The sequence below is a fragment of the Magnolia sinica genome, chromosome 10, assembly GCF_029962835.1.
Source record: "Magnolia sinica isolate HGM2019 chromosome 10, MsV1, whole genome shotgun sequence".
Lineage (NCBI taxonomy): Eukaryota > Viridiplantae > Streptophyta > Magnoliopsida > Magnoliales > Magnoliaceae > Magnolia > Magnolia sinica.
Window position 1 is genome coordinate 58,784,621 of NC_080582.1, and position 8,877 is coordinate 58,793,497.

General features: G+C 37.3%; 1 non-coding gene across 1 annotated transcript; it reads left to right on the forward strand.

The window, feature by feature from the left end:
• The first annotated feature begins 576 nt into the window (after nucleotides 1-576).
• LOC131217956 (small nucleolar RNA R71) lies at nucleotides 577-684 on the forward strand. Its single transcript, XR_009157536.1, has one exon. It is a non-coding gene; the product is annotated as a small nucleolar RNA R71 (small nucleolar RNA).
• The last annotated feature ends 8,193 nt before the right edge of the window (nucleotides 685-8,877 follow it).

Genomic DNA, 8,877 nt, shown 5'->3' on the forward strand with positions numbered 1-8,877 from the left:
ATCCTCTTAGGTTCTTTTCTAAGTTACTAGTGGAATGAGGATCGAAAGAAGAAACCCTTAAAGATTTTTATTTGCATTAACCGTTGGCCCATTCCTCCAATTGAGGTTTGGGTGGTTCCACCAACTAGAATTGTAAATGTTGAAGATGTGAGTACTGAATGAACTTTGGTGATTGTTTACATCATTGGAATGAAGGAATTGTTGGACACTTTGTGTCAGGTGTGTATTACTTGCACAAATACCGCAAATAGTTTGAACGGTCTCCTCGAGTTTGATTGTTTCTACTTTCTTCAATTCCATGTCTTCAACATTTCTTATAAGGTTAGCCACCTTAGTATTGATGTCGTCTTATTTCCTTAAGACGTATATTCCTCCATTCTCTTTGGACTGAGTCGACTTGGGATTAGCTTGGATGAAGTATCCCATGATTGTGCATTTTCTGCTAGTATATCAAAATAGTCGTACACATCATCAAGATATTTGTTCATGAATTCCCCATTGTACATCATCTCTATGAATTGGTGCATGGGCGAAGTCAGTTCATCATAGAAAAAGCATATGACCTGCTAAACTTCATAGCCATGATGTGGGTAAGCACTTAGGAAGTCCTTGAACCTCTCCAAGCATTAGAAGATGATTTCTTCCTCTTTCTATGAGAAATTCATAATGACCCTTCTAAAGGTATTGGTCTTATGAACTGGGAAAACTTTTTGAGGAATTCCTGGGTCATCACGACCCATGTCCCAATTGATCTCGGTCTCAATGAGTGAAGCCAAGACTTGACCTTCTCCTTCAATGAGGAATGGAACAATTTTAGTATAAGGGTATCATCCAACACATTATTGAAGTATAAGGTCGCTATAATCTTGTCAAACTCTTTGAGATGTAGGTATGGATTTTCAGAATCCAGTCTATGGAATTTTGGAAGCAATTAGATCACTCCCGACTTAAAATTTACGTTTCCTACATTATGTGGAAAGATCATGCAGGAAGGTATGCTCATCATAGCTGGTTGCAAATAACCACGCAAAGTTCTAGCTAGTAGGATGTTTTGCACTTCATTTTCATTTTGTTGCTCATTGGCAAAATGATGAAGTTGATTCTTAGCCATATTCTCAGCCAATTCAGAGGATCTTTGGTGTTGTCAAATCCAACGATGGATAGGTAACCCTTCAACTAATCCTCATTCACTTAAGAGATAGAGAATGTTATCACGAACCCACTTGGGCATGAACCACTATCAACCCTAATTATAAAACTAAAATTACTTCTAATGAAATAAAAACTTCAGGAAAATAAGAAATCTAAAATAACTAAAGTAAGAAGGTTGGAAGGATAATACTAATTAGTGATTGTTCACAACCCTAAGTGTAGGGTCATGATGTAGTAATAATCTCGGTGAGACCGAGGTCGAATCCACGAGGACTAATCTTGTGTGTCTATTCTGAAATTAATTAGAATCAAAACTAGGAAAAGATCTAACCTAAATCTGGAAAGTAATGAGTAATTGTGAGATGATGAATTTAAAAACTTAAGAAATTCAAAGGTGAGAAACTAGGGTTTCTAGGGATCCACTTGCAGCTATTAGGATGTTTTCTTATTCGATTCAAGACACTCAATTGGAATTGAAGTCCTATCCTATCCAATTGGAAGATATTCAATAAACTCAAATCTAAACTTCCATTGACCTAGTTCTCAACGGATGAAAGTTGTGAAGATTGGAAGTGATTCCATCACCTAATCATGCCCAGGAGACTATGATAGACAATAGGGTATACCGATCCTACAACTAACATGGGAGAATTGTGAAGGTTAGAAGGGATTCTATCACTCAACCATGCCCAAGGGACGATAGAAAACAACATGATTTCCTATTTTCACAAACTCCAAACAGAGAAAGAAGATACTTCAAGCTATTGCAGATCCATTGTAATTTCAGTCACAACAAACCATTAAACACTAAAAGTATTCTTTAAATATCAAACTAGAATCAAAGGAGTTCAATAATAACAAGAATCAAACTAGAAAAACATCCTAATTACGCTACAAGCTTCAAGCCAACCATAGACATGATTGGATTAATAATCCTAGAAGAAAGCATTAAAAACTAAGGAGAAAGGAAGAAGAACTCTTGGGAAGCAGCTCCACCCCTTTGCTCTGCTCCTTAAAACCCTAAATATTCTAAAAAGTGCTTAGAAACTCCTATTTATAGGCTAAGTTTCACAAAATCGCAAAACCGGATTGAATTTATGCAGACTGCGTAAAGCCTTTGATGTCATCGAAGGGGTTTGAATCTGGAAGTCATGCCTTTTCTTCTTTCACACTGCATGAGTCTCTGTATCATCGAACTATCCTTTGATGTCATCAAACTAAGATTTGATCGATCGAATAGGTCTTCAAGTCATCGAAAATGTGTCCAAAATATTCCAGCGAGTTGCTTTAATTTCTTTAATAAATTTGATGTCATCGAACACCTTCCTTCGAGTCATCGAACATGTCTTCGATTGATTGAGAGAAGCACCCAATATGTCTAGCAATCAACTTGATTTTTCCTCATAAATTCGATATCATCGATCAGGGTTCGATGTCATCGAATAGATCTTCGATGACATCAAACGATTCTCGATGACATAGGCTTTGTGATTTCTGCGCTTGTTCTTTCGACTTCCTTCCTTCTCCACTTAGTTTTCTTGGATCTTGGGGTCTTGAAATCTTCAATCTTGGTCTCTAAAGATTCATTCTTTGCCTTGGTGACTTTTGAGCACTATATTTATGTTTTTAGCATTCTTTTCAATCTTAGCTCTTAAATTTACCTTACAACACAAACACATGTAACATACACCACTAAGCTATATTATGTTTGTAAAACCAAGAAATAAATGGGGGATAATATGCAATATTTGACCTTCAATAGTGATTCTAGGTTAGATTCTACAAAACAAAAGAAATAATGTGACTATCTAGAAAAATATCAGAAAAGCCTAATCAGTAAACACAACGAAAACTAAACATAATCCTACACTAATTCTAATATTAAGCTATTTTAGAAATAAGCAACTGAAGTCCTTGACAACGGCGCTAAAAAATTGATCGGGGCAAACCCCAAGTGAAGAGTTGCAATGTATTAATAACTCAGTGAGACTGAGGTTATACCCACAAGGACTTATAATTGTACAATTTCTGGAATACTTTAGAACTAGAACTAGAACTAACTTATCAAATTTGATAAAGTAATGACGTAATTTAGTATGAAATCAATAAAGATAAAGTATTAGAGCACCAAGAATCTACTTATAGCTATTCCTTAATGTTTATTTAATTTATTCAATTAGATTACTCAACTAGATAGAAGTCCTATCCTATCCAGCCGAATAATAGAGCGATTAAATCATCATTCACATACCAATATAGATTTGAACTTGAATTAATTCCCACTTAAAGCATTAAAGTATTAATTACTGAGAATTCAAAGCATCTATCATGCCCTTAGTCTACGATTAATCAATGAATTTTACAAATAAATCCCTTGCAAAATAGATAAGAAATCATCCTTAGCTTTCCTAAGTATCCAATGTGCCTAGAGTCAACAATGAATCTAAGTAAACTAAAAATAAATCTTTATTCAAACCATTATTAATGAATTGTTCAACAATCAAACCAATTACTTGAATAAAAGAGAATTAAAATAGTAAAAATAACTACAAGCTTCACCTCTTAGCCCTATATAAGAGATTTAACAAACCATAGACATGATTGAACAAAAATCAAAAGAAAATATAAAAAATGAAAAAGAACCGAAGGATTGGAGGACTCTGTAGAAGCTTCACTACTCCTCGCTCTTTCTCTTCTACTATAAAGTATGTTTAAGAAAGCTAGAATCATCCTTTAAATAGAAAAAAATCACACTGACTTGAAACTGACTTTAATTTTACACACTTATGTTATGCTTTGGTCGCACCGGCGACAATCTTTAGTTACAGGCAAGCATATATTCGATTACACCAAAATTTCTCTCGGTTGTAGAAAAATTTCACTAAAATAGATCCAAAGTCTCTGTTCCCTTCGGTCACACCAAACCTCCATTCGGTGACACCGAACATGGCTTTGTCAAGCCAGATTTCCTCCAAAATTCACAATTTCTTGCTGGACCGTTCTATGTACATTTGGTCGGACCAAACCAACCTTAGGTGGGACCGAATAGTCTGTTATTTTTGTTGTTACACTTTTTTTTGTCTCTTCTCTCTTTTACACTTAGTTTTCTTGGATCTTTAGTACTTGAATTCTTCATTACAAACCTCTAAATTTCTAAATCTTTACTTGGTCATTCTTTGAGGATTAAATTTTCTCTTTAATCGTTCTTTTCATCTTAGCTCTCCAAATCACCTCGCATATAAAAACATATGTAAATAGATCAATTAGACATATTTGTGCTTATAAAACCATTGTATAACAATGGAGAAATATATAATATTTCCACTCAACATATGACTACCCATGAAATTTCCTCACTTAATGGACGTGAAAATCAAGGGTTAAGGAGATGATTTGATAATTGGTCCACTTCTACTATGATTAAGTGTAATGCCCCGGATTTCGAGGGTCAAGCAAAGCTCTACTCCTGAGATCGAGCACATCACTTATACAACATGGATAATGATGTTTAGATGTTGTCCATATTAATGCATTAAACATGAGTGGGATTATAATAAAACAACATATCATACTCTAGATATAATTAAATTTAGCAAGCGAAAAACTGAAATACATATATATCTGAATGGAAAACGTTTTACAAACTCCAGAGTATGATGATGTAACAAGGTTTAATATACAATGTTTGTTTCAAAATATACAAAATGTCAAAATGTAAATGTCCAACTAATCCATGTAACCTTGTAATCTCGTCGAATCAGTACAAGGTCTACGAAGACCCGCTTAATAGCTGAACATAGGAGAATTCCTCCTCCTCATCTACGAAGTCGAACTCAGCCATATAGACTTCATCTTCACTTACATCTACAACAAAGTCTAGTTGGTGTTTTAAAACACCGTCCTAAAGTGGGAGTGAGTGATCAACTCAGTGGTACTATAAGGCAAAGGTTAACATGTTATCAAGTCAATCAAGCAGTAATGATAAAGCAATACAACAATCACTTCCTAGCTACTCTTTTTAATGCAGGGATGGTGTGCAGTATGATGCATGCCCTCACATAAAGCTCCCTCAAAAGTGACTCAGACAACCAAGTTCGCCCATGACAAACTTCTTAAAGGTACAATTTTCTAGCCAAAGCACATGCAATGCGGTGGATGGTCGTGTTAGTCGAGTACTTAATTAGGCTTACTCATATAGCAAACTTGGGAAGCTAAGGTACCTCCCTTTATATCATTAACCTAAACCGAAGATCCATTTGTTAATCCTAGTTATTCACATACGATAGGTAAGTTAGAGGGCATCACCCCTAATGAAAAGCAGTGGATAGGCAAATTCAAGAGTTTATACTCGCGGTCATTACGGGAGGCTCGTCACCTCAATGTAGGCCGACAGCTTGAATATGGTGTCCTATACCACCATATTCAACTCACGAGTGTTGGGTTGGTCACTGGTCACTATGGAGAGGCTTGTCACCCCAACATAGGCCGACAGCTCGATCACGGTGTCCCATACCACCATGCCCAGCTCATGAGTCTTAGTGGATCATGGTACCTTAGTTGAAACGGGCTTTTACATTGGTAAGTGGTACCTTAGATTCAAGCAGTGATGTCCATATATAGTAAACACACAATAGGCCAATCGGTTTATTTGGTAAGTTCGATTGGTACAAGCACACGCAGACTTGATCGACATGGAGCGCATAAGCACCCCTTGGGGCCTAACCACTATCGACAATCATCGCGCGATTCGGATTCGTTAAGTTACCTAATGTGGTGAGACTAATTCATCCACCCAGATCGGAAGTGTTAGCGATTGCCTGGACTACGTTGTAGTCCTAACCTTACTCAAATGCAATATATAGACACATGAGATAATCATATCATCATTTAACAAACATTCCAAATAGATCTCTCAGATTGGTATTTCATCAAACACATTGAACATGTTACCAAGCACTTGCATTTTATCCATAAATTGCATAATAACAAATATGATTACATGAAGGAAACTATACATATGATTAAGGAAATTGAAATCTTATCTTAATACACTTAATAAATACAAATCATCAACAATTTCTCATTCAGACATTTTATCAAACACTTAGGCTACACATTCTAAAAACATAGACTAGATTAGTTACGACATGATCCATAGCAATTTGTTACACAAAGAGGTCGTGATACATACGACAAGCATGAATCCTAGATTTGTAGTCATGATAAGCACAAATCACAATTTCATATTCATTCAAACATTTCAACAAACACATGGAATGCATCTTATATTCAACATAGTTCACACACGTATTAGTTATCGAAAACGTCGTAACTAAGATCATATGGCAGTAATCAAGTCAGACATAAATCATTAGTAGACATTAAAAGCCTTGAAAACCATAATCTAAACGTTTATAGTCCACACCTTTCGTCGGGATACTCGATTTGGACTTGGTTCAAATTCTACATTCCCGAAAACGGAATGACGGGTACCTAAATCAAGAAATAGGTTAGCTAGTTTACTGATTATTCAATCTGGCTTTCTAAATCAAGATTAGGATTAGGATTTCTTACACAAATCATAGTCGGAATGGATTGGTTAGCTAGATGTAAAGGAGATTCAGTGTGTGGAGTCGTGGAAAAGAATCACCACAGCAAACTCCAAAGATTTCCCCTCACTCCCTACTCTTTTCTCTTCCTTTCTCTCTTCTCTCTTGTAGGGTTAGAGAAAATGCGTATGAGATAGGAATGGGGTGGTTTAAGGGCTTTATATAGGCCCAGTACTGATGCAAATGGCCCCAGGGCCATGGTATACTTAAATTATAACCAAAGGGTGTCTGTTTCAGGCAGGCGGGGTTCATCTGGAGGTCCACTACTCACTTACGGCATAGGGTAAGTTCCCTAACGATAGATCTATGCTAGGATGTGGTTTCAATGCAATTGGATAGGTCGATCGACCATGAAGGACCTATATCAGATCAATGGTCGTTGTCACTCGATTAGGACCACAAGTATACAGATATGTGGAGGAAATTTTTCCTGATCCATAGGTTAAGTTCGGTTAGAAACTGGTGGTCCAAAATCTTTAATTTCACGCATAAGCGAACGGCCCAATTTACTTAAGTTTCGTTATGTTTTTTAAAGATATTCGCGTTTCTCACACACTTCGCTCAGGGCTCAGGTTGTGCGTTTCTGGATACTATATGAGTTCGATTCCTGCGATGGTTGTCAAGCCTAAAAAGATGGATATAACCCTATAGTTTCGCGATCTTCGGACTTTTGACGCGTGGTCCAGGTCCGATACGGATTTTCAATGTACTCCCGAGAGCAACTGGCTTTTGGAATTTCTCCTATGCTTTTAAGTATTATTGAGTTAGCTATTTTGATGGTTTTGGCTCTTGTCATTTCTATAAATAGTGATTTGAGCTAAATCCACCGATTATTTACTTTAATAGTTAACTAAATTTTGCCTAAATTTTACAAAATATGGTCCTTAGGGATTTCTGCCTGAGGTGGTACTCGAGTCTTCATACGGATTTTTCTGAGATGTTATAGTCTACCCCCCTTAAAGAAAAATTTCATCCCCGAAATTAGTACCTTCTCTTACTCCTTAAGGATCTGAGGGCAGTTCTTACGGACCTCGGCTTCTGCTTCCCAAGTAGCCTCTTCCTCAGTGTGGTGGGTCCACAATACTTTCACAAGTGGGATAACTTTGCTACGTAGCACCTGTTCCTTCCTATCAAGAATTCGTGTTGGTCGCAGTACATAGGTAGCATCTTCACTTAATTGCACCTACTCTCACTTGATAATGTGAGTAGGATCAAGAACATATTTCTTCAACATCAATACGTGAAATACGTTTTGCACGCTCGTGAGTGGTGTGAGCAAAGCGAGGCAGTATGCTACCACACCCACTCGATCCAAAATCTGGAATGGGCTAATGAATCGCGGTGTAAGTTTCCCTTTCTTGCCAAAACGAAGTACTCCCTTCATTGGAAAAACCTTAAGAAATACATGGTCCCCAACTTCAAATTCTAGCTGTCGCTGTCTGGTATTAGCGTAACTTTTCTGTCTGCTCTGGGCTGTAAGAAGTCACCACTTAATAATATCAATCTTCTCTGAGGTCTCCTGTATTAAATATGGGCCAACCAGACTTTCTCACCAACTTCTGCCCAACAATGTGGAGCTCAACATGAGTGCCCATAAAAATCTTCGTAGGAAGTCATGCCTATGCTTACTTGGAAGCTATTGTTATAAGCGAACTCAGCATATGGGAGGCAGTCATCCCAACTGTCCTTGAAATCAAGCACACATGCTTGCAACATATCTTCTAATATCTAATTTATCTATTCCATCTGCCCATCGGTCTGTGGGTGGAACGCAGTGCTGAACTTCAGTTGCACTCCCATTGCTTCTTAGATTCGAGTCTAGAGAATAGACGTGAATCGCGTGTCCCGATCCGACACAATCTCCATAGGAACTCCATGCAGCTAAACAATCTCCTTAATGTACAGCTTAGCTAAATCCTCTGCTGAGTTTAAAACTCTAATCGGGAGGAAATGAGCTTATTTCGTCAATCATTCCACAATCATCCAAATGGAGTCATGCCCCTTTCTCGTCTTCGATAACCCGAAAATGAAATCCATAGATATGAAATCCCACTTCCACTCAGCTATGGGCATGGGCTGAAGTAAACTAGGGGTTCAGCGATGTTCGACCTTAACC